Genomic DNA, 26,826 nt, shown 5'->3' with positions numbered 1-26,826 from the left:
CATTTCTCAGTTGTTCCTGCAGATGGAAATCTAGAGACTGAGAATGCACAAATGTGTTTTCGTATAGAACTGGTCTTCTTCTACACACCTGTATTGCTTGAGATCAACCAGTGGATCCAGAACGCATGATCGCGTGAACACTAAAAACCCAGTGATGGATATACAAAATTATTCTTATTGCTGGAGGAAAGTATGGAGCAGTGAACGGCCCGATTGGTTTTTATGGGTTAAAATCAAATTAAATATTGTTTCAATAATTACGTCTTCTTCTTCTTCTTCTTCTTCTTCTTCCCTTCAAGGATTGTACCTTTGACTAGTCCCGACCTCCCATTTTACCTCAGTCGGCTGATATCCTTCTATCCCAGGGTACTTGGGATCTTGCCAGTCCGAGTAGTTGATTTTCCTCCACACTATCTATATTATTTTCCTACTTTTTTCATGTAGCCAGTTACGTCATGATAGAGGTCAAAATATTTAGTTCCTGACGAATATATTCATTCCACATTCTGCTCTGTATGGAAAATCCCTCTACTGGTCTACTGCTTGTATTTTACATTGCTCATTTTTGCCCGTTGTCCATGCTTCGCAACGACATATCAAACTAGGGGCTGCCGTTGTTCTATAAAACTTCATTGAAGTTTATTCTTTGATATTCTTATTGTTCCACACATTATTCCGTATTTACACAACATTTCCATAATTTCACTGTTTGTATCATATATCACAGCCTAGATACTTAAAATGACTTATTTGCTCTATTATTTTCCCATCAGTGACGATCTGAATTCTTATACAATATTTCCCCCTGAAAGACATATCCCTTTGGTCTTGCTTGTGGAGATCTTCAGATTATGGTTATTGGAAATTTTGGCAAGTCTCTGTACCAAGACTTGAAGTTCATCTTCTGTTTCCGAAAAATTATTTGGTCGTCAGGAAATAAGAGAGTGCTTTAGAGAGGATCAGTTCGTAAGCACTCTTTTATTTGCAGACGACAAAATAATCTTTGGGAAACATTGTCAGTTACAAAGGTTGTTAGAAACGGCCACAGCACAGCTCCAGGCCAAACATTATACCGTCAGCGGCCACCTGTAGTCCCATGAACACTCTGGTTACAGGTGATACAGGAAACTTCTAAAACAAGAAACGAATGTACAAATAGCACAATCATAACGATTTTACAAGCCCACAATCCTCCTCCTGCTCGGGAATGTACAACAAAATGGCATTAACTATAGCTAATAAAATATTTTCATAAATAAGAAAACTTCAGAAATTCAATTTTAAATCAAATATACACGGCGCCAGTTAACAAAAAAGATTCAAATGGCTCTGAGCACTATAGGACTTAACATCTGAGGTCATCAGTCCCCTTGAACTTAGAACTACTAAAAGCTAACTAACCTAAGGACATCACACACATCCATGACCGAGGCAGGATTCGAACCTGCGACCGTAGCGTGCGCGCGGTTACAGACTGTAGCGCCTAGAACCGCTCGGCCACCCCGGCCGGCCGTCAGTTAACGGCGCCGAACAATTACTTAGCAGTTACTTTACTTTAAAAGCCAGCACACACACACTAGCAAAAACCGTCCAATAGGAAACAATTGGTGAACGTTTGCTGTGATAAAGGGCGAATGATTGCAAATCGAAGGTTATTAAGCAAGAACGTATTTTCGATAAACTCCGTCCGCTTAAGATAACTCAGTAAAATGGAAATGACGCAAAAGCTTTTTGAAAACTTTACGCACATATGAAAATAAAAGATATTTTTTCAAAAGCAACCACCGGCCGCAGTGACTGTGCGGTTCTAGGCGCTATAGTCTGGAGCCGAGCGACCGCTACTGTCGCAGGTTCGAATCCTGCCTCGGGCATGGATGTGTGTGATGTCCTTTGGTTAGTCAGGTTTAAGTAGTTCTAAGTTCTAGGGGACTGATGACCTTAGAAGTTCAGTCGCATAGTGCTCAGAGCCATTTGGACCATTGAGCCATTTGAAAAGCAACCAGTGTATTGACACACCAAATTAACGTAAGGCTATAAAACTCACTAAGCAGTTAAAGCATGGGCCATGAACAAAGTTTCACAAACTTGCAGATGCTCAGCCATATCACGCCAAAGCAAAGCTGAAATCTGCTCAGGCACATGGAATACGAGTAACTTTCCATCAACGCGCAGCGCCTCCTCAGTGTGACACCATTTAAAGGCGCTGAACATTGATCGTATTCCGCTTACAGGGGGCCACCAAGTGCTACAACGTCCAATTGGACCCGCTATAACGAGGAACTTCCTTCACGCCGAGCGCCGTTTCCCAATGTAAGCGGGTATACAACAGCTTAATAACACGCCACGACATTGTTCAGCTCCCACTTCGCGCCTGCAGTAAACGCAGCTCCGACGAAGTACTGCAACCTGCTCGGTGCTAAACCATTGAATTCACTTACCCGTCCACCACTGTGTCCACGGGTTCGCGCTTTTCCTCTTTTAAGCTTCGGCACCGTACGCTCGCCACGCGAGCGATACATCGTGGGCACATAGCAAGACTTTCATCAAACGACTTGGGACCGGCTCGCTTAGGCTTTTCTAAGGTCCTATCTCCGTCAGTATAAATATTAAACAGTGTCGACGACAGACTGGAGACCTGACCTAGGCCTTGTGGACATTTATTTGTATGCTCAGTTTTTCATTGGTCTCTGTTACACTCTTTGTACGATAATAAAGACTTTTAAGAACATTAAATAATTGCCTGCAGTAGCCTCTGTTATTCAGAATGCACCGCAGATCCCTTCTTCTCTCACTGTCTAAGGCTTCTAAAAAAATGTTCAAATAGCTCTAAGCACTAGGGGACTTAACATCTGTCATCAGTCCCCTACACTTAGAACTACTTAAACCTAACTAACCTAAGAACAGCACACACATCCATGCCCAAGGCAGGATTCGAACCTACGACCTTAGCAGCAGCACGGTTCCGGACTGAAGCGCCTAGAACCGCTCGGCCACAGCGGCCGGCCTAAGGCTTCTCGATAGACCATAAACGGTAAATGAGTTTCAGTGTTGAATTCTCTATGTTTCTCAATATTTTTTTTCATTAATGGTGATGAGGTCCCATACTCCGAGGAGCGTAGGGGACGATGCGGGAGACGCGCACCGGCGTACTAGGCAAGGTCCTAGCGGAGGTGGTTTGCCATTTCCTTCCTCCGACCGTAATAGGTATGGTTCTAATGGTTCAGATGGCTCTGAGCACTATGGGATTTAACATCGGAAGTCATCAGTCCCCTAGACTTAGAACTACGTAAACCTAACTAACCTAAGGACATCATACACATCCATGCCCCAGGCAGGATTCGAACCTCCGACCGTAGAGGTCACGCGGTTCCACACTGAAGTCTCTAGAACCGCTCGGCCACATCGGCCGGCTCATAATTGGGATGAATGATGATGATGAAGACGACACAACAATACTCAGTCATCTCGAGGCAGGAAAAATCCCTGACCCCGCCGGAATCGAACCCGGGACCCCGTGCGCGGTAAGCGTGAGCGCTACCGCAAGACCACAAGCTGCGGACTTTGGTTTATTACGAATACATTATCGACGTATGAGCGGCCTGTCCTAAAGCTACATTGTTTCTAAAGCAGCAAGATATCCGTCATTGCTTTCATTCTTTGATTTATTAATTTTTCATAGATTTTATACCCGGCTGTCGTAATACTGATTCTCCTGTAGTTATTACAAACTGTTTTGTTTCCCTTTTTAAAAACTGAAATTCAGCCGTGCGTGCTTTCAGTGTGTAATAGAAAGCCCAGTGTAGCCCCTTTGGCTGTAGCTAAGCAAAGGTCGGCTTAGCATCCCGCCAGGGGGCGGACGCGCATCGCCTGCCGCGTCAACTGAACGCTGCCCTGAATCAGTTTGGTCCCAGTGGTCGCTCACCGTTAATAGGAGGATGGCCGACAAACAGCCTTACCTGGAGACTATGTGGGTCGTGAACGCTACAAGCAACTGCCGGAATTGTGTTCAACTTCTGGCGAAAGTCTACATTTCCAGTCTGTCAATTACATGCCTGAGAAATACGACTCTCGAATCTGGTGGAAGGGGTACTGTGTCTGCTGTGTCGTATCTACAGAAATTACAGTCGGCGTGGACCGGCTGAGCCATATGGACATGTTTGCTGAGCATCTAAATGTGTAAATTGGGAACTACTGAAGAACGGGATACAACCCGTCGGCTTTGACCAATGACGTCAAAATTTGCCACAGATGATTTACTACGCAGATTTAACAGCAGAGACGATTGTTCATAAACAAAAGAATGCGGTAGAGGATACAGGTGATAGACATATATCACGTTCAGTAATATTTCGACCATAATGTTAAGGATATCGCTTATTTGAGTCCCAGTACTTATGTAAATAGAGTAGCATGGAGAGCTGCATCAAACCAGTCTCAGGACTGAAGACCACAACAACAACAACTTACATAAAAAATAAGAAATCAAAAAAGGTATAGAACTGGTGGTAGCATAGAATACTTCAGTTGACATACATATGAGTTGTATCTCTGACTTCAGTCGATCTGAATAGGTCAACTGAAGAACGGGATACAAATTTTACGGGCGTTGTTTCTTTCGCCTCCGCTACTACTAGCATTCTGCTCTTACGTAGATAGTATTACTAGCGACGCCCGAAAGATCTACATACATAATATTTGTGTCCCATACTTCAGAAGAATACTAGTGAAGAATAGGATACTACTGCTAACGAGAACGAGGAAATCGATGTACGAACATAGGCAACCTGTACCTCACTTCAATTAAGCGAAGGCGGAAGAAGATGACACACAAATTTTGTATTTGACCTATATAGGCCAAATGGCTCAAATGGCTCTGAGCACTATGGGACTCAACTGTTGTGGTCATAAGTCCCCTAGAACTTAGAACTACTTAAAGCTAACTAACCTAAGGACAGCACACAACACCCAGCCATCACGAGGCAGAGAAAATCCCTGACCCCGCCGGGAATCGAACCCGGGAACCCGGGCGTGGGAAGCGAGAACGCTACCGCACGACCACGAGATGCGGGCTATATAGGCCAACTGAAGTACAATTTTTTTTCTTGTCTTCGATACTAAAAATATCGACTGAAAGTTATCATAGTCTTGCTAGCGACGACAATAAAACCAACAGCAGTAAAATTTGTACCCTCATTGCCGGCCGGGGTGGCCGAGCGGTTCTAGGCGCTACAGTCTGGAACCGCGCGACCGCTACGGGCGCAGGTTCGAATCCTGCGTCGGACATGGATGTGTGTGATGTCCTTAGGGTTAGTTAGGTTTAAGTAGTTCTAAGTTCTATGGGACTGATGACCACAGATGTTAAGTCCCATAGTGCTCAGAGCCATTTGAACCTTTTTTTATATCCCATTCTTCAGTTAAACTATATAGGTAAACTGCATAATAGGATTCTACTACTAGCAAACGGGAATAACGACATTTATAACATGTGTATCCTGTACTTCAATTGACCTACATAGGTCAACTGAAGAATATATACTAGTGCTAGTGAGGGTGAAAAATATCCTGTTCTTAAGTTGACCTATACAGGGAAATCGCATCAATATTACATATGTCGCTTTTTTCGTCTAACTAGCACCAGTATCCTGTACTTAAGTTGACCTGTATACGTCAACTAAATTACGGGATACGAATGTTACGGATCTTGGTCTTTTCGCGTTCAGTAGTGCTAGTATAGACTCGAAAAATTCGTAGTGATACTAATATTGGGAAAGGGAAAAAGAGCAACAGCTGCAAAATTTGTATTACGTACTGCAGCTGAGGAACCCACACTTAACGCAGTGCAGTGTAATATGACAAAGAAATACATCAAAATAGACAAATTCAGTACAACATAAAAATAAAAAGAACTAAACTTACGATACGCAAGCTCCTCCGCAAGAAACCAAACCTCGCCTTGAAAGACATCAACAAAAATAACAAAACATCACGAGAAACACACATACATACAAATACATAAACCCAGAAGTTCACATCAAAGAAATGAAGTAAAATAAAAAAAATATCCACAAAAGAAAATTAGGTAACATAAGGAAATGAAGGATGACGGATCAACCCCAAAAAATTCCAAATCAATATTTTAACCATCTCGAACAAAACCACCCTTCTCCTTAATTATCACTTCCCCCTACCGCCCATCCCAATCTGAAATTAACTAACAAATTTTGGACTACACATTTGCCAAATACGTTTAAGGAAACACTTAAACGGGTAATATGTATCGGGTACACTACGCCTTCATGAATATTAAGCTAAATGACTCTGTAGTGTCGAAATCCGTCGTTTCCCCCTCCCTACAACAGATTTTATGGCTGATCAGTAACCTTCTATACTATTGGTACAAGCCCCAGTCGATGAAGATCTGAATTCAATATTATGATTGACAATAAGATGCTGAAAACCCCTTTTCCCCAAATCCCTATACGAAGAAAAACCATTGGAAAGAACTACAGGACCCTCTGAACACGATCTTCAATTAATTTCACCAAAACTTTCTCTGTTCGATTAGGAACTACTTTAAAAATTACACCGTCACATTCTGGACCTGAAATTACAGCCCCCCAAATCCATAATCGTACTGCAGGTTCCACCCTGTTGTAGTTGTTTTTGCCAAAATAAGACTCATCGATTTCGAGTATAAACCCCCATCCCCGAAGGCCCCCTTTACTTTATGTTGTGTCGATTCCCTAAGGTCTCGACACAATGAGTGGCTAGGTGCACGCGAAACTAACGCAGACGGGCGTAAATTCTGAAACAGGAGACTGGATGAAAACTATAAAGAAAAGAAGAGAGATTTTAATATACTTAACTTTAATGTAGTCTTGTTCTTGTTGAAATACATCTCTTGCATAGTAGTAATCAATTAGCAATGATACACATGGCGCCTTGCTAGGTAGTAGCGATGGACTAGCTGAAGGCTATTTAATCTGTCTCTCGGCAAATGAGAGAATGACTTGATACGTCAGGTCGCAAGCTATGTCGTCCGTACAACTGGGGCGAGGTCATGTCCGTGTCTTGTGACCTGCCCTGTGGTGGCGCTACGTTTGCGAATACACAGTGGCGACACGCGGGTCCGACATGTACTACAGGACCGCGGCCGATTTAAGTTACCACCTAGCAAGTGTGGTGTCTAGCGGTGACACCACATTCCTCCCCCGCAAATCGGCGAACGGTCGTGAGATAAGGCTTCCGCCCGCCGTGGGGAGGACCCCATGTTGACGTATGCGATGAGGTGGGGAGCCTAACAACAGGCGAGGCTGTGCCACCCGCACCCGGCCATTCGGTCCGAGGGGAGCTAGGAAACGCCTGCAAACCTAGTCCAGGGTGCACGTCAACATGAGGTGTTTGCGCACGTAATGATATAAGAGGAGCCGCGGGGTCGACCTCCATGTGGTCGGAGCACCCGACGGGCGAAGACGACATCTGGTCCGGAGCGGGCAAGAGGTCCATGGCGGAGGACGGCTGGTCACGGGAAGCAAGCGGCGGCGCGTGACCCAGGGAGGCGCGAGGCGGCTGCAGCGAAGCGTCCGCTGCTGGCGGCGCCGGCGGCGGCTGCGGCGGCGCGACGCCATGAGGCAAAATGGAAGGCATCGTCGGTAACACCTGGGGATGAGGCGAGCCAGTAGATGGGTCCCCAAGGCGCTGACCGGACGGCTCCGTCGCTGAAAGCAGACGGGGAGCGGCAGAACCCAGGCGACGACAGAGGCGCAGCTGATTGAGATGCCGACGCACCTCACCAGAGGCCCCCAAAACCAAATACATCGCGCGGCCGAGGCAGCGAAGAATGCGCCCTGCGAGCCAACGCTGTGAACCGCGATAGTTGCGATAATAGACAACGTCGCCAGGAGCAAAAGCAGGAGACTGCCGCTGCACAGGAACCTGATGTGGCGGATGCAACAAAGACATCAGAGTTCGATGAGGACGACCATGGAGCAATTCAGCCGGCGAGCGACCATCGCGAGGCTGAGAGCGATATGAGGACAAAAAGAGCAACAAAGCGTCCTCCCGAGAATGCGATTCTTTCAATTTCAACATCTGTGACTTGAAAGTCCGGACCAATCGTTCCGCGGCACCGTTTGACCGAGGCGAAAACGGCGCGGATGTCAGATGTTGAATACCATTGGCCTTGCAGAACGACTGAAATTCTGCGGACATGAATTGTGGGCCATTGTCGGAAACAATAGTCTGCGGAAGACCCTCAATGCAAAAGATAGCAGACAAGGCTTGGATTGTGGCAGAAGACGTCGTGGAAGACATCCGGACAACAAAAGGAAAATTACTGAAAGCATCGACCACAACCAACCATCGAGCATTCCAGAATGGACCAGCAAAATCGATGTGCAAGCGTTGCCAAGGGGAAGTGGCTTTCGGCCATGCAAAGAATTTCCGCGGCGGTGCGGATTGTTGTTCGGCACACGCCACGCAAGAGGAGCACATATTCGCAATCGCAGCATCGATTCCGAACCAAGTACAGTGCTGTCGAGCAAGTTGTTTCGTTCGCACTATACCCCAATGTCCTTGGTGAAGAAGCCGTAAGACAGAGGACTGTAACGAACGTGGGACTACGACTCGGGATTGATCATTATCGGAACGCAACAACAAAACACCACGTCGTACAAAAAGTCTCTCCTTGTGAGCAAAAAAACGGCGAACCAAAGGATCCTCGATCCGTGACTTTGACAAGGGCCATTGCGTAGCAACAAAACGCAAAACGGGAGCAAGGACAGGGTCAGCAGCTGTGGCTGTAGCTACACGACGAAAATCAATCGGAAACGATGCGACCACGTCATCGGCTTCCGAATCAATGAACATGCAAGCAAGTTCGGAAGAATCGAATGCTTTATCCTCAGCAACAGGCAAACGGGACAACGCATCAGCGTTGCCGTGCTTAGCAGTGGACCGATACAAGATATCGTAGCGGTACTGCGAGAGAAAAAGAGACCAGCGAATGAATTTCTGCGCTGTACGTGGAGGTACAGGCTTGTTTGGATGAAAAAGTGATGTCAAAGGTTTGTGGTCCGTGATGATTGTAAAGTGACGACCATACAAGAAATCGTGAAACTTTGTGACACCAAACACAAGAGCCAAAGCTTCCTTCTCTATTTGTGAATAATTTCTTTGCGCAGATGAGAGCAATTTGGACGCAAAGGCAATAGGGCGATCATGCGAGCCATCCTTGTGCGCAAGCACAGCACCGATCCCGAAATCCGAGGCATCTACCATCAACAAAAGGGGTTTTCGGGGATCGAAGGGCGTAAGGCAAGTATTTGAAAGTAACGCCGATTTCAACTGGCGAAAGGCGCGTTCGCATTCCGTTGTCCAGACGAACGGAACACCTTTACGGCGTAAGCGATGAAGCGGAGCTGAAATGGAAGAAGCATTGCGCACAAACTTTGAATAATAATTTACCTTACCCAGCACACTCTGTAGCTGTTTTAAGTTCTGCGGTGACGGCAAGTCCTGAATGGCACGAAGGTGCTCTGGACTCGGATGTATACCTTGGGCGTTAAGGACATGGCCCAGGTACGGTAAGTCACGAGCAAAAAACACACATTTGTCCTTCCTCAAGCGAAGACCATTCTGACGCAATACCTGAAATAATGTCCGGAGATTCTGCAAATGTTCGGCTTCTGTCTTTCCTGAGATTACAATATCGTCCAGATAGTTCGCAGCAGTAGGGACCGACGCACAAATAGTTTGTAAATATTGCTGAAACAAAGCAGGGGCGGATGCACACCCGAATGGCAGTCTTTTGAAGCGATACAAGCCAAGATGCGTGTTAACCACTAAGACGCGCTGGGATTCTTCGTCCACAGGTATTTGCAAGTACGCATCTGCTAGGTCCAATTTTGAAAAATATTTTCCCGGGCACAGTTTGTCAAAAAGATCTTCCGGGCGGGGCAAAGGAAAAGTAGCAGTCACACGTTGTGGATTCACAGTGGCCTTGAAGTCCACGCAAAGTCTCAATTTTCCGGAAGGTTTTGGCAAAATGACTAAGGGTGAGGCCCAGAGAGAAGCCTGCACACGTTCAATTACACCTTGAGATTCTAATTCGGCTAATGTTCGTGCGACCTCATCACGCAATGCGTGGGGAACATTGCGCGCTCTGAAAAATTTCGGTTGCGCGTTGTCTTTCAGTTCCAAATGCGCTTCATAGTTCTTAGCGCAACCAAGGCCCGGTGCAAAAAGGTCTGCAAATTCTTCACAAAGACTAGAAACACTGGCGGAAGGCACAGTCTGATTCACTGATAGGACCTGATTCACTATAGACAAATTAAACAATTGAAACAAATCTAAACCAAACAAGTTCACTGCACTAGAGGAACGAAGAACATAAAATGACACAAGTTTTGTCTGTCCCTTGTATGTGGCAAGAAGGCTGCACTGTCCTAACACAGGTATATGCTGTCCTGAGTAACTAGTTAACGTAACATTTGCGGCACGCAATGGCGGTTTGCCCAGTTGTTTGTACGTGTCGTGATTGAGCAATGAAACAGCAGCTCCGGTATCGAGCTGGAATGGTATCACTTTTCCTGCAAAGTCTAAGTCCACAAAAAGTTTATTGTCTTGTTGACGACAAGAGCGACTGTCTCGTGCAATTTGAACTGATACAGGTCCAGAAGCACCTGCAACTTTACGGGATTTCCGGCGACGCCGACGCACACTTTGGGTGGGACGAACACAGTCACTGTTAGCTAAAGTGTCACTGGACGGGTGGGAATGAACCACATGAATGTCCATGGGCGAAGGTCCACGAGCCTGATTGTCCTGGGTTCGATTCCGGCGCGAAGCAAAGGGCCTGGAATTTGTGTGATTGTCTGATCTTAACTTTTTCTGGCAAACACTTTGTACATGTCCTTTCTTTTGACAGTAAAAGCAAAAAGCTTGGCGTGACGGGCAATTTTCACGCGAATGTCTAGTTGCACACCGCGGGCAAGATTTCACTGCATGTGCTTGCTTACGCGGCGCACGTGGTTGCAAGCTAGGCGGCCGCAGCGAAGTCGGGCGCGAGGGCCGCTTAGCGTCCCGTGCAGCGGGCCGGGCGGGCCGATTAATGTGACACACTGCTGGCGAAGTTTCAAACGATTCCTGAGCAAAGTCAAGTGTGTCTTGCCTGTCCAATATGTCTATCACTTGTTGCAGGGAGGGATTAACTAGTTTCAAAATCTGTTCCCTTATGCGAACATCAGAAACGTTCTGTGCAATTGCATCACGCACCATAGTATCTGAATATGGGAGGCCACATTCACAGGCAAACGCGCAGTCTCTAGTAAGGCCTTGCAAAGTTGCTACCCACTCCCTGTTAGTCTGACCGGCCGTACGTTTTGTACGAAAAAACGTATACCGTTTGGCAACTAAATTTACTGTTTCTTTGAAATAGGCATCTAAAGCCGACAAAATTTCCTCGTAGGACAGAGTTGCTACGTCGCGTCGGGGAAACAATTTCACTATCACACGGTAGGTAGACACACCTACACAAGAAAGCAAAAACGGCTGCCGCTCTTTACCTTGAATTCCATAAGCTGTGAGGTGGAACCGGAACTGATCGGCCCACTCAGTCCAGCTCTCGTTATGGGCCTCAAAGGGCCTAAATGGCGGTGCGACAGCGGTGTGTGGCTGCGGTAGCGAAGAAGCGGCTGCCGCCGCATCGGTTTGCAGCGCACGTTGACCCTGGACGAGCTGTCCAAGGGCTTCCAATAACGCCTGCGTCTGCTGATTCTGCAAGCGAAAAAATTCGGACAGTACATCTGGAGATTGCGGCGAAGCCATGACACAAGCAAATTAGAGCAAATATAACACAAAGACTGCAACGTGGGCGCGGCACCACTCCTCGGCGCCAAAATATTGTTGTGTCGATTCCCTAAGGTCTCGACACAATGAGTGGCTAGGTGCACGCGAAACTAACGCAGACGGGCGTAAATTCTGAAACAGGAGACTGGATGAAAACTATAAAGAAAAGAAGAGAGATTTTAATATACTTAACTTTAATGTAGTCTTGTTCTTGTTGAAATACATCTCTTGCATAGTAGTAATCAATTAGCAATGATACACATGGCGCCTTGCTAGGTAGTAGCGATGGACTAGCTGAAGGCTATTTAATCTGTCTCTCGGCAAATGAGAGAATGACTTGATACGTCAGGTCGCAAGCTATGTCGTCCGTACAACTGGGGCGAGGTCATGTCCGTGTCTTGTGACCTGCCCTGTGGTGGCGCTACGTTTGCGAATACACAGTGGCGACACGCGGGTCCGACATGTACTACAGGACCGCGGCCGATTTAAGTTACCACCTAGCAAGTGTGGTGTCTAGCGGTGACACCACACTTTATACATTCCGCACAAACTTCCCTACAAAACGAATACCAGTCTGAAACGGTATGCTCACTCACACGACATTCATGCTCACACAACCACACAGGATACCTCAAACACCAACAGTATGTAATTTTTATTTATCCCTCAAACCATGTTCCTGGGCTAATTGAGCGCCATAGTCGATCCTTGCTACACCTCCGTACTACTAAATCGTGAGTACGACGAGCAGACAATTAATGCAGACGAAAAAGACCTTACACAATGTCTAGCGCTGTTTTTAAAAAATCACATTCATTTTTTTCAGTTTACAATGATGGCGCTTGTCCACAGCAGACAACCGATTTATTATCTATGGCTCGAAAGTAAACACATTAATACCTATGAGTAACCTATGATGTCATTGGTCAAAGCCGACGGGTTGTATCCCGTTCTTCAGTTGACCCGTAAATTGTATGTGAAGCTATTTGAGCCGGCCGAAGTGGCCGTTGCGCTTAAAGGCGCTGCAGTCTGGAACCGCAAGACCGCTACGGTCGCAGGTTCGAATCCTGCCTCGGGCATGGATGTTTGTGTTGTCCTTAGGTTAGTTAGGTTTAACTAGTTCTAAGTTCTAGGGGACTAATGACCACGGCAGTTGAGTCCCATAGTGCTCAGAGCCATTTGAACCATTTTTGAAGCTATTTGGATTTAACCTCTAAGCCGTGGGGTTCTTATATTGTATCTTCTGGTCTTCAGTTAGCCACAGTGTTGTCAAGAGGCGTTTATGGGTAGTTATATCAATAAACTTGCCTTTAATTCCCGTTAATTTCTTTCTGTTGCTTTTATGATCTAGTGATAATTTATGGATGTTACGAGTTGTTCCTGTAATGTATTCAGCATAGGGGCAAGGTCAGTTTTTGTATTAGCTAAAGCGGTGTGGGCGTTTTGGTTCAAATTTTATTTGGTGGAATTCGAAATTAAGCCACATGCATTGCCAGTGGTCTCTGATTGTCCACGATAAAATATTCCTGTTTATTGGGTGCAAGCCCAGATTGTAATTTTTATTGGATGCGACCACAGATTGTAATTTAGGAGTATTATTTAGGCTGCCCTGGGTACGCAGAGTTAATTATGACACGTCGTTGTAGTTAACTGGATATTTTAGTTTAAATTTTATTTAACATCTTTTTATCATTGCCGATTTGTTTTACTCTTTTTATAAGAGTAGCTGTGTAACTTCGTTTTCTATATTTCATCTTCCTTGAGGTTCTAAGACGCTCCATCTCATCTCTGAGTAATACTGCAGACTCCCCAGAATCCAATTGTCTTCTTGCGCACTTTGGTGCGGTGGATTGTCCACATACGGTAATTCTTTTCACATCTCTCTGTTTCATGATTGATCATATTATGTTCGAGGTGGTCTTTATTGTTAGAGCTACTGGTTTACGGCCATATTTGTTAGCCCTCGGGGTTTTTCTCTGTCGCCACTAGCCTGGAGTACAGACGCTGATCAAAAGCCGCCCATACTGGGGACAGCCGCCTTTGGATTTTGATTTCTATGTTTGTCAGCGGGTGGTATTTTATTTCCCGCCTACCCTGAATGTCTGCTGAGCCTTCCCCTCCCTATCCGTCATCTGCGTGACGAGCCCGGTTGGGGAACAGAACCCCCACCCCTCACCCCACTGGGCATTATTTATCTATTTATTGTTCACCAGTTAGCAGGAAGGAAATGAGCCGGAAGCCTAGCGGAATTCACGAAACATTTTATCAGCGTCCCCCGCTAGCAACAACTTTCTGAGTCTCGTGAATGGAAAAAGAAAGTTGTTTTCCAACAAATCAGAGTTTACGAAGTCCGTATTGGTTGTGTCAGGTGAGTTGTTCAGTCCCGAAAAAAGTCATCACACTCCAGCATTGTACACATTCCACCACTGTACAGCAAATGGCGTCGTAATTTCAGCCAGAAAACAATGCGCGGACATTTCAAGGTTGGGTGTCTTGTCTTCTTCAGTACCTTGCTGCCGCTTCAGCTGCGATTACAATACGACGAGGAAGCCAAATAATGCGTAAAAATTACTACGACACGGTTTTAACTTGCCGCATCTGTTACTACAGAGGCGTGGACCGTCACAACTGACAAAGTGCCTTCGTAGAACGAAAACATATTAGCTTCGAAAGAGAATTGTCTGAGAAAGCCTTTGCATACAATAGACGCCCGAATACGGGGAGAGCATCGTTCATTCAATTCCTCCCTCGTGTTCAGTCTTGCGAACTGCCACTCCGATGAATTGCTACCGTACCACAGAGGTGGGAAGCGCTTAAGCAGAACATGACACGGTCACATTTGTAATAATTAAGCGTAGGGAAGAGTTTGATGAACATTGTTATCCAAGGTTCTGTACGAATTTGTCAACCTGCACGTAATAAACGAAGTTTTAATTTTAGATATTTCTAGCAACGCGAGGAACGTTTGTTTCTGCAGTAGCACATGCACGGAATAGACGACTAGTTGACTAGTTCATGCCGTGTAGTTATGATTGTAAGAGCACACTTATCAGTAGACGTTGTTTTGTGGGTTCTTTGGTTGTGTAGAAAAATACATTTTATAACTGCTGCCAGCCACTAAATTCATGCAGCGTTTTTAATAGATTTTATTATTTTTATCGTTAACGGTGTCGAATATTTTCTTTATCAGCAGATGGCTGCAACGTATTTAATGACCAGCTGTTAAATGTCTACAGTGCTATGATGTCCTACAGTTTTCGTTGATGAAGATTCGAAATATAAATGAAACTGCAGGATAAACTCAAGTTAATAACAGTACATTAAATGAATTAGCAATTGTGATTAAAGACAAACATCATGTGTAGAATGGAATGACGGCAATGAAAATTTGTGCCGGACCGAGACTCTAAGCCGGATTAGCCGCTTATCACTCCATTCTACAGATGATTGGTGTTCTCAGTCGCAATTGCGAACTCATTTAATGTATTTTATACCGACTGTAATCGTAACAGTGCTTGTTCCTTTGGAACTTCACGTCTTAATCAGAATAACACAGGCACTGCAATACCATATAAGAATAGTATAAATGTAAGGCCCTTGTATTTACTATAAATAAGTACTATAAATATGAACTTACCATAAAAATGTTATTTCAGAAAGCTTGCAATTGCAGAGTAGCGCGAAATACAGCGACATCTCGCGACAAGACATGACGTCCATTTTTTAGTAATTTAGTTGCTTCTCATGATGTAATAAAGGGAACACATGCTGAACAGTATCTAATTACGCACCTCTAGCAGTTCACCTCGATTCCTGTGCTGGCATTAAAGACAGAATGCGGGAAATGAAGACATAAAAGGTTTTGAACAATTTGATAAGTATAATCCGCCACTACCACTATCAACCAAACAGAGTCGATAAAAGAACAACGGTTGGGGTTCATTACGGATTAATTCGGTTTTTCGTTTACTGACATTTCTCGAGAGGACGAAAGACTGGAGTGTAAAGATTAAAAATAACGCCAAATTTTCTCTAGCCCTGCATTGCAACAGGTTTCCATACCAGTTGCGCGATGTGTAAGTAAACCCTTCTGGCGCTTTCCCTCTTTAGTCGAGGATAATAATAAGTGTTACGCACGGATGCATTAGCATAAACTTATCCCTTTCGACCATTTTTCACCTCAAAGGAGGCTGCAGCTGTTTTTGCAGTAATGAACGTCGTGAGATAAGACGGTCTTACTCGTCGCCTGAGTGTCGGGGAATATAAATTGTACCTGTGGAATGTTCTTACGACGCGTGCCAAATTGCTTGTGGCAAACGTAGACAATTTGAGGCGCCGCGCGCATCTTCACTCCTGGTGCAAATTATGAATATACTTATCCACGCGCAGCACAATATCACACATTCGCAACGCACCGTCTTCAAGAGCGCAGTGCTTTGTTTTGCGTGAAATAAAAGAGGCATTCACACTGTTAGAAGCCTCTTAGTTGCAGCGGGGAACAGAAATAATGTTCACCCAGTTTTCTAACATCCAGTTAGTGGAAATTCGCTGGTTGATAATTATTTTACATGACGTCACGATACTGTGAAATCTTGCAGTGTAAAGTAGCATTGACAACAGTGTAAAGTTACCTTGTTGGCAGAATGTTATCAGATAGAGAATTCACTGTAACATAGGATACGAGTAATTGTTTACCACGGGAAAATTTGGAGCATAATGAATGAATAACAGATTTTTTGTAACATTACAATCATATTTTCCTTTCATCTGTGGTTTCCGTGACCACATAATGATTCTGTTCGAACGCATTTCTAAAGGACACTCTGAGTAATTGAGAATCTAGAAGTTAAACGCATTATTCAAAGGAGACAGACTTGTCGGAGAAATAGCTTCTTTATTTATTTTTAAATGGCACCTAACGTGATACAAAAATTTGCCAAATCACAAACGGCCTACCTGAGGTTAAGCAGTTCTTATCTCGAGTACTAACAAAATACCTCAAAATAATTATCTAAAGGAAAAGAGACGTAAATGCATGATGAAGTTTACTGCACTAACTTTGTTTATGGTGCTAGAGGACGAGAAAAGGGCTGTTTTGTCCACAGATACGCCATCATCGGTAAAGTAGATCGTTTCACAGGTTCTGACGCATCAAGGAGCGAGGGAATAAAATGTATTTATTTCCTGCTTTCCGTAAGAATAGTCCTCCAAGAATCTGGAGCAGACATACCTGTAAGACAATGTAAAATCGTTTAATATGTTCTGTGAATGTCAACCAGCGTACAGTTTATTGACACAATACTATCCTCCAGAAATTCCAGGTGTCTCATTCCGCCTCTTTTGCGGGAATTACTTCTTACCACACTTTCGTACGTGTTACACTGTCACCAATACTGAACAGTACAAACAAGTGGGTGTACAATCAAGCGCTAAAAAAATTATTTCCACAGGAAACTACTTCTGTTCCCAGATTGTTGGCTGCATACACTGAGGTGACTTAAGTCAACGGATAGCGACATGCGCATACACAGTTGGTGGTACTATGGCGTACAAAAAGTACGAAAGGGCAGTGCATTGACGGATCTGTCATTGGTTCTCAGATAGTTAATGTGAAAAGGTTTCCGACGTGATTATGGCCGCAATACAGGGATTAACAGATTTTCAACGCGGAATGGTAGCTGGAGATAGACGCGTGGGACATTCCATTTCGGAAATAGTTAGGATAATTCAGTATTCCGAGACCCAGAGGGCAAGAGTTTTCCGAGAATACAGTATTTCAGGCATTACCTCTCACGGCGTTCGATACAGTTCCGCACTGTCGCCTGATAAACAAAGTAAGAGCCTACGGAATATCAGACCAGCTGTGTAGCTGGATTGAAGAGTTTTCAGCAAACAGAACACAGCATGTTGTTATCAATGGAGAGACGTCTACAGACGTTAAAGTAACCTCTGGCGTGCCACAGGGGAGTGTTATGGGACCATTGCTTTTCACAATATATATAAATGACCTAGTAGATAGCCGGCCGCGGTGGTCTAGCGGTCCTGGCGCTGCAGTGCGGAACCGCGGGACTGCTACGGTCGCAGGTTCGAATCCTGCCTCGGGCATGGGTGTGTGTGATGTCCTTAGGTTAGTTAGGTTTAAGTAGTTCTAAGTTCTAGGGGACTTATGACCTAAGATGTTGAGTCCCATAGTGCTCAGAGCCATTTTTTTTTTTTTTTTGACCTAGTAGATAGTGTCGGAATTTCCATGCGGCTTTTCGCGAATGATGCTGTAGTATACAGAGAAGTTGCAGCATTAGAAAATTGTAGCGAAATGCAGGAAGATCTGCAGCGGATAGGCACTTGGTGCAGAGAGTGGCAACTGTCCCTTAACATAGACAAATGTCATGTATTGCGAATACATAGAAACAAGGATCCTTTATTGTATGATTATATGATAGGGGAACAAACACTGGTAGCAGTTACTTCTGTAAAATATCTGGGAGTATGCTTGCGGAACGATTTGAAGTGGAATGATCATATAAAATTAATTGTTGGTAAGGCGGGTACCAGGTTGAGATTCATTGGGAGAGTGCTTAGAAAATGTAGTCCATCAACAAAGGAGGTGGCTTACAAAACACTCGTTCCACCTATACTTGAGTATTGCTCATCAGTGTGGGATCCGTACCAGATCGGGCTGACGGAGGAGATAGAGAAGATCCAAAGAAGAGCGGCGCGTTTCGTCACAGGGTTATTTGGTAACCGTGATAGCGTTACGGAGATGTTAAGGCGCTCTGCATCGGCGCTCTGCATCGGCGTTTCTGGATGAGGTATCGAATATATTGCTTCCCCCTACTTATACATCCCGTGGAGATCACGAATGTAAAATTAGAGAGATTAGAGCGCGCACGGAGGCTTTCAGACAGTTGTTCTTCCCGCGAACCATACGCGACTGGAACAGGAAAGGGAGGTAATGACAGTGGCACGTAAAGTGCCCTCCGCCACACACCGTTGGGTGGCTTGCGGAGTATAAATGTAGATGTAGAAGAATTAACGACCGAACGCAATGGCGTTTGTCTAGAGTTGTCGGTGTTAAGCAGACAAGCAACACTGCATGAAGTAACCGCAAAAATCAATGTGGGATGTATGGTGGACATATTCGTTTGGTTTTCCGCCGAAAGAAACTCGCAGACAGCTCTCTGTTTGTAACACATCTCCGTTACAGACGTCAATTTGACTGCCTTTGCTAAGACCAAGACATCGCCTGCAGAGCCTCTCCTGGGCTCGTGGCCATATCGGTCGCACCCTAGACGTTTGGAAAACCGTAGCCTGATCAGATGAGTGCCGATTTCAGTTGGTAAGAGCTGATGGTAGGGTCCGAGTGTGCTGCAGAACCCACGAAATCATGAACTCAAGTTGTAAACAAGGCGCCGTGCAAGCTGGTGGTGAACCCACAGTGATGTGGGCTGTGTTTACATGAAATGGACTGAGTCCTCTGGTAAAAGTGAACCGACCGTCGACTGGAAATGGTTACGTTCGGCTATTTGGAGAACATTTGCAGCCATTCAAAGATGGAATTTTTATGGATGACAGTGCGGCATATCACCGGCCCACAATTGTTCGCGGATGGTTCGAAGAACATTCTGGAGAGTTCGAGCGAATGATTTGCCAATCCACATCACCATACAAGAATCCCATCGAATATTCATGGGACGTAATCGAGAGGTCAGTTTGCGCATAAAATCCTGCACCGCCTACAGTTTCGCAGTTATGGACGGCTACAGAGGCAGCATGGCTCATTATGCCTGCAGAGGCTTCAACGATTTGTTAAGTCCATGCCTCTCGAGTTGCTGCACTGCGTTCAAATGGCTCTGAGCACTATGGGACTTTACTTCTGAGGCCATCAGTCCCCCTAGAACTTAGAACTACTTAAACCTAACCTAAGGACATCACACACACCCATGCACGAGGCAGGATTCGAACCTGCGACCGTAGCGGTCGCGCGGTTCCAGTTTTGTAGCGCCTAGAACCGCTCGGCCACCCCGGCCTGCTGTTAGGAGGTATCGCATTACTTTAGTCATCTCAGTGTACGTGTAAACAGCGATCAGTAAACCTTGGAGCTTAAATCTGGTGTCCTTTTGCACATGCTTTATTTACTGGAACGAATAGCGATTTCATCCCAGAAAAAGGAGGAGGGAAATAATGTTTCAACGAATAGTTAACGACAGGGCTCATGATGGAGCTTTACTACAAACCTTTATTGGACAACTATTAACAAAAAATTAACAGCGACCTTATGAAAGGAAGCATCCTGACGTTCGCTAGAGATAATGCAGGGCCCCATAGAAAAACTTAGTCTGAATGGCCGGATGATGAGTTCGGTCCCGTTATTTGCTAATACGTATCAACTGCCTTTATCACTGAACTGTTTCACACAGAAACACGAACGGCGTGGCATAGTGTACTCGCCGGCCGTTGTGACCGAGCGGTTCTAGGCGCTTCAGTCTGGAACCGCGCGACCGCTACGGTCGCAGGTTCGAATCCTGCTTCGGGCATGGATGTGTGTGATGTCCTTAGGTTAGTTAGGTTTAAGTAGTGCTAAGTTCTAGGGGTCTGATGGCCTCAGATATTAAGTCCCATAGTGCTCAGAGCCATTTGAACCATTTTGAACTACCGAACGGTATGTGAAGGTTTCTGAAAATGATTTCATCCCCATTATCCAAAGTGACCCTGATTTCTCTCTTCCCTGTCCCTTGCTCGACTTCTGCTGAGAGAGAATCACAATTTACATCGAAATACAATGATGAGCGAAAACTTTACATCCATTTCCCACCTCGAGAAACAAGGGGCGTTCACTAAGTAATTCAACACTTTTTTTCTGAAAGCAAGTTGGTTTTATTCAGGACTGCAATACACCATATTCTTCCCAACTCTTATGGCTACGAAATGCTGTTTTTCAACATAAAGTCCGTTCGATACGACGGCCTTACGCCACCTTACTTTGGGAGGCACCAGTCCACTGGTGGACGTCGGACTCAACGTCATGCTGGATCAATAAACTCCCCATCATGGACGTACTGCTTCCCGTGGAGTGCATCCTTCATTGGGCCAAACAGATGGTAGTCGGATTCGTTGCTCTTTATGATCTACTGTTAGGCGGTGAGGAACCCAGCGAATACACACATTTGAGTACCCCAACTTGTGGATTAATGTGCCAGCACTGCCGTCAGAGACGTCCAGTTGCACAGCGAGGTGTTCGATTATAATACACCGATCATCTCAGATGAGTGTGTCCGCAGTTTTCAACGTCGCAGGAGCCACAGTTATGAGCAGCCGGCCGACACGCGGGGATTGGAAAAATCTTGTTGCGATGATTACAGACGCCTCGCCCAACGACTCGCCGTGCTTTTGTTCACTGCTAGACCTCCATAGACATTTTACAAGCGCTGGTTTTCCTCCAAAAGAAACTCAGACAGCTCTCTGTTTGGAATACATCTCCGTTGCAGTCGTCATTTTGAAAGCTGAATGTAGCAACGTCACCTGTCTGAATATCATGAAATTATAGGGGCTGAAGGGGGAATATTTCACTATGTCCCACAAAATTCTGCATTTTTTCAACCGAAATTGATCGAGAAAAACATGTTGCAGTACATATTGAACATCTCTCACAGAATGCCGTCTGGAGGCGTTGCATGCGCATTACGCTATGAGGAAAGTAAGTGGAGCAGAGATGCATGGGGAATAGTTCTAGGGACGATGCGACCGAAAATCGGGAAATCCATACTGAAATATGGCAGGGGCTAGATTTTTATGGTGTGGCTCCTGGGAACCAGCACGGCGCAAACGGCGAAGATGGTCAGCTGCTGCCTGCTACTGTCTTGAGCTGCCTGCTACTCTCTGTCGGAAGCTTACCCGCTCTCAGTAGCAGAATAGGCGGCTGCCTGTGGCATATCCGACGACAGAGTACGATGGTGATACAACTACTAAAGTTTCAGAGCACACCAATCAGCGCACATCGATGTAAAGGCCTCCGAAACAAATGGATTCACGTGTTGACCCATTGATATCGTCAGTTACGATTGCAGTGCGCACATAATCACAAACGTCGTACTGTGGATTTATAGCAACGTATAGCATGGTTGGATGAATCACGTTTCTGATTACAAGAGGTCAATGGTCGCATCCGGAACCACTGTCATCCAGGCGAACGGCTGTGCGAAACGTGCAGACGCGTCAAGGACACGGGCCGCTGGCAGTATTGTGTTGCGGGGGCATTCGTCTGTGCTTCCGTAGAACTTGTGGCGGTAATCGAAGGCGCCCTGACCGCTGTAGACTACGTGAACATTATTGCAGACCAGCTGCATCGCTTCACGCTTGATGTCTTTCCAGGTGGCGAGCATCTTCTAGCACGGTGACAGTGTCACGTGACCAGAGTCGTGCTACAATGGTTTGAGGAGTATGATAGGTACCTCACGGCTAACAGTTTCTTCTTACCTGTACCCAATCGAACAAATCTGTGACGCTATCGGGCACCCGTTCGTAATTTACAGGATTTGCGAAAACCTACCAAGGATTTGTCGAATCTATGATACGCAGAAGTGCTGCTATATTACATTCCTTAGGCCTACCTGGATGTTACTAAGCAGGTGGCTATAATGTTTTGGCTCATCGGTGAATTTTATTATCATTGAGAGTGTTTGCACTACTGATTAAAATTCTCAAGGTTCAAAAACTATAGATGATGAAGAATGCTCTGTGAGGAAACTGACCCTCATTCGATGCAAGAGAGTGCTTAAGACCCATACTTAATCAACTTAACTAAATAAATAAAAACGAGCTTTCAACGTATAAAGGGCTTCAAAAACCAAGTTTGGTAACGGAGTCACTCAAGATTGTAGCATTTTCGATGTATTGGCCATGAAGTTGCCAGCTTGTACACTTATTCAAGTATGTGTACTCACACTTCATCCATGTTGGACTTCATACACTATTTTCATAGTAAATCAAGAAAAACACAAGCGGCATTTACGGCGCTGTGTCTCGGATTTTGATGTGTCCCGTTTCTGTTGTAAGTGTGATTTGCAGCAACTAGGAGAATGAAGCTTTGCTGACGTCAAGAGTTAATCGAAAGGAAGAAACACTTTTGTCCTTACATAAGCAGTATTAATGGTGTTGGCTGTGTCAACCAAGTGATTGATAGATTCCACCAATCGTCTTGCTGCCGGCTAAACGTAACAGTGATCTCACTTTTCGACTATTAATCATTGTTATCACTGCTTTTGAAATACCCATTACTCAAAATAGCTGGACTGTTTCTCATACCTAGAAAGAGACACTATATGTCTGAAACTTGACACTAAGTAAAGAAAGAGGTAAACCTGCAATATCTTCCTTTCCAACAAAAAATAAAATTATTTCGGATACGGACCTAGATCTTGTGGGATAATTATTCAAGAGTCAGAATTGGGACATAGAGATTTTCCATTAATAGTGTCTGTGACTGAATTCGTTGAAAGCCAACGCAGTAGATCATACACAGAAGATTTTTTTCTTTTCTAAATAAATTAAAAGTATTACATGGGAAAACACTACCTAAAGCTCTGCAAAGTTATATTTATTTGGTCACGAACCGATTTTCTGTTTCTCAGTCCATGTTCAGGTGACCACTGAATGTCGCAAACACAGATAACCGTAGCGTGAGACTTAACTTACACACATGTTATTTGTACAGAAGATACAACAATGAGGGAGTTTTTACGTAGGAAAGCGTTACACTTTTTTGTCTCACAGAAATAGTTAGCTAAATTACTTAAAATCTGGGGTAAATAAAGAGTTTTACGTGGAGATACATCAGAAGTAAGATGTATTTAAAGTCTGAATCTCGTATTTGCAAAGAATGTAACGAAAACTAAGTTTAACAAATGAAAAAATGGAGATTGAGTCTGATCATTAAATAAGAGGGTCATTCAACAGTTAAATAGACAAATTGGTCTGGAGAAAAAAGCGTTTATTTTTACAAAACACTACTTTTTCTACTTTTCAACGTAATCCCCTTGAACATTTATGCACTTGAACCAACGGGTTACAAGTTTCTTACTCCTGCTGCAAAGAACTCTTTCTCTTGATGTTTGAACCAACTTCCCACAAACTTTTTCACGTCCTCGTTGTCCTGGAACCACTTCTACATCTACATCTACATCTATACTCCGCGAGCCACCTTACGGTGTGTGGCGGAGGGTACTTATTGTACCACTATCTGATCCCCCCTTCCCTGTTCCATTCACGAATTGTGCGTGGGAAGAACGACTGCTTGTAAGTCTCCGTATTTGCTCTAATTTCTCGGATCTTTTCGTTGTGATCATTACGCGAGATATATGTGGGCGGTAGTAATATGTTGCCCATCTCTTCCCGGAATGTGCTCTCTCGTAATTTCGATAATAAACCTCTCCGTATTGCGTAACGCCTTTCTTGAAGTGTCCGCCATTGGAGCTTGTTCAGCATCTCCGTAACGCTCTCGCGCTGACTAAATGTCCCCATGACGAATCGCGCTGCTTTTCGCTGGATCATGTCTATCTCTTCTATTAATCCAACCTGGTAGGGGTCCCATACTGATGAGCAATACTCAAGAATCGGACGAACAAGCGTTTTGTAAGCTACTTCTTTCGTCGATGAGTCACATTTTCTTAGAATTCTTCCTATGAATCTCAACCTGGCGCCTGCTTTTCCCACTATTTGTTTTATGTGATCATTCCACTTCAGATCGCTCCGGATAGTAACTCCTAAGTATTTTACGGTCGTTACCGCTTCCAATGATTTACCACCTATGGCATAATCGTACTGGAATGGATTTCTGCCCCTATGTATGCGCATTATATTACATTTATCTACGTTTAGGGAAAGCTGCCAGCTGTCGCACCATTCATTAATCCTCTGCAGGTCTTCCTGGAGTACGTACGAGTCTTCTGATGTTGCTACTTTCTTGTAGACAACCGTGTCATCTGCAAATAGCCTCACGGAGCTACCGATGTTGTCAACTAAGTCATTTATGTATATTGTAAACAATAAAGGTCCTATCACGCTTCCTTGCGGTACTCCCGAAATTACCTCTACATCTGCAGATTTTGAACCGTTAAGAATGACATGTTGTGTTCTTTCTTCTAGGAAATCCTGAATCCAATCACAAACCTGGTCCGATATTCCGTAAGCTCGTATTTTTTTCACTAAACGTAAGTGCGGAACCGTATCAAATGCCTTCCTGAAGTCCAGGAATACGGCATCAATCTGCTCGCCAGTGTCTACGGCACTGTGAATTTCTTGGACAAATAGGGCGAGCTGAGTTTCACATGATCTCTGTTTGCGGAATCCATGTTGGTTATGATGAAGGAGATTTGTATTATCTAAGAACGTCATAATACGAGAACATAAAACATGTTCCATTATTCTACAACAGATTGACGTAAGCGAAATAGGCCTATAATTATTCGCATGTCTCCTTCAGTGCTCCAAACAAATAAAAATCAGTGTATGCTAAATCAGGACTGTAAAGGGGATGAGACAGAACTTCCCAGCCCATTTTGTCGTTGGTTTCGTGGGTTAGTAGAGCAGTATGAGGACGTGCGTTGTCTTGCTGCAGAATCACGCCTCTCCTCTGAGATCGACAACGCCTCTCTCTCATGGCTGGCTTCACCTGGTTTAAAAGCAAATCCGAGTAGTTTTGGCTGTTCATTGAACACTGCTCTTCGAGATAATCACAAAATTGAACTTTCAGCAACCCAAAACACCGTCAACATGATTTTTCATGCTGGTACTTGGCTTTTGAATTTTTTTCTTGGCAGGTGAGTTGGTGTGTTTCCACTCCATGCTTTGTCTTTTTGATTCTGGCTCGTAATAGTGAACCCAAGTTTCGTCACAAGTTAAACTTTTGTTGAGGAAGTGCTCAACTTCTCTTTCTTAACGTTCCTTTAACACTGTGTACACTTTCAAACTTGTTTCCTTGTGTAGCCGCGTGAACTCCTTTGGGACCCATCTTGCACGTTTTGCGGTACTTCAGGTTGTTACAGATAGTGTTATGAACTGTACCAGTACTAACTTGAACCTTATCAACTGTCATTTCCACAGTCACACGGCGGTCGGCACGAATAATGTCACCAATTCTACTTTCAAGTGGGGGAGTTGAAACTGCAACTGGTCGGCCAGAACAGTGTTCGTCAGTCACTGAGTCGCGACCATTTTTGAACTTCTCTGCCAACTTGTCAAAATTTACACGATTCATACAACTTTCGCCATAAACTTTAGACATTATAAGTATATATTCACTGGTTTCTCTCCTTCAGCAAATGAAAAACGAATAACAGAACGTTGTTCAACTAATGTGGACGTTTCAGACGATCTCGCCATCTTGAAATGTATTTTTGATGTTATAAACAAAACAATGTTGATACATCAGCTGACCAGAGTTCATCCCAGTGATGCTAACTTAAAGCCATAAAAGTACCAAACTTGCCGTACTAATAGTTTTCTCCCCAGACTAATTTGTCTCTTTAATTATTGAATCACCCTCGTACTAGACTGGTATTCTGTGTCATGTGTTTGTTGATTTACAGTATTTTACGCTACGGTCATATTGGTCATATTTCTGCTTTTCTTCACATTCTTTATCATTTGAATGGGTTTCTGCTAAGAGATTATCAGCAAAGGTTAAATCTTTCTCCCATAATCTCCAGTGTTTCCCATGTTCGTGTAGCCTAATTGTCACAGCTCTGCCTGATTGATCAATATACATTTTTTCACACTGCTTGCAAGCGATTTTATATACACCACTCTGTTCCAAGGGTTGCAATTTGTCTTTACTATGGAATAAAAATGCAATTAGTATTATGAGATGCAGATTGTCCGAAATGTTGCCAATATGTGGGATTTATAGTAAAGACTAACTGCGACACTCGTCGTGGAGTGGGGTATATAAAATCGCTTGCAGTTAATGTGAAAACGTGGTCAGTC

At 44.4% G+C, this 26,826-nt stretch overlaps 1 protein-coding gene across 1 annotated transcript in view; it reads left to right on the top strand.

Annotated features, from left to right (window-relative positions):
* The window catches only part of LOC126262610 (ADAMTS-like protein 4), a 775,764-nt gene that overhangs the window by 192,681 nt on the left and 556,257 nt on the right, over positions 1-26,826 (top strand). The gene's annotated exons all lie outside the window — the stretch shown is intronic.

The sequence above is a fragment of the Schistocerca nitens genome, chromosome 6 (assembly GCF_023898315.1).
Source record: "Schistocerca nitens isolate TAMUIC-IGC-003100 chromosome 6, iqSchNite1.1, whole genome shotgun sequence".
Classification (NCBI taxonomy): domain Eukaryota; kingdom Metazoa; phylum Arthropoda; class Insecta; order Orthoptera; family Acrididae; genus Schistocerca; species Schistocerca nitens.
This window is presented reverse-complemented; position numbering and strand designations above follow the sequence as displayed.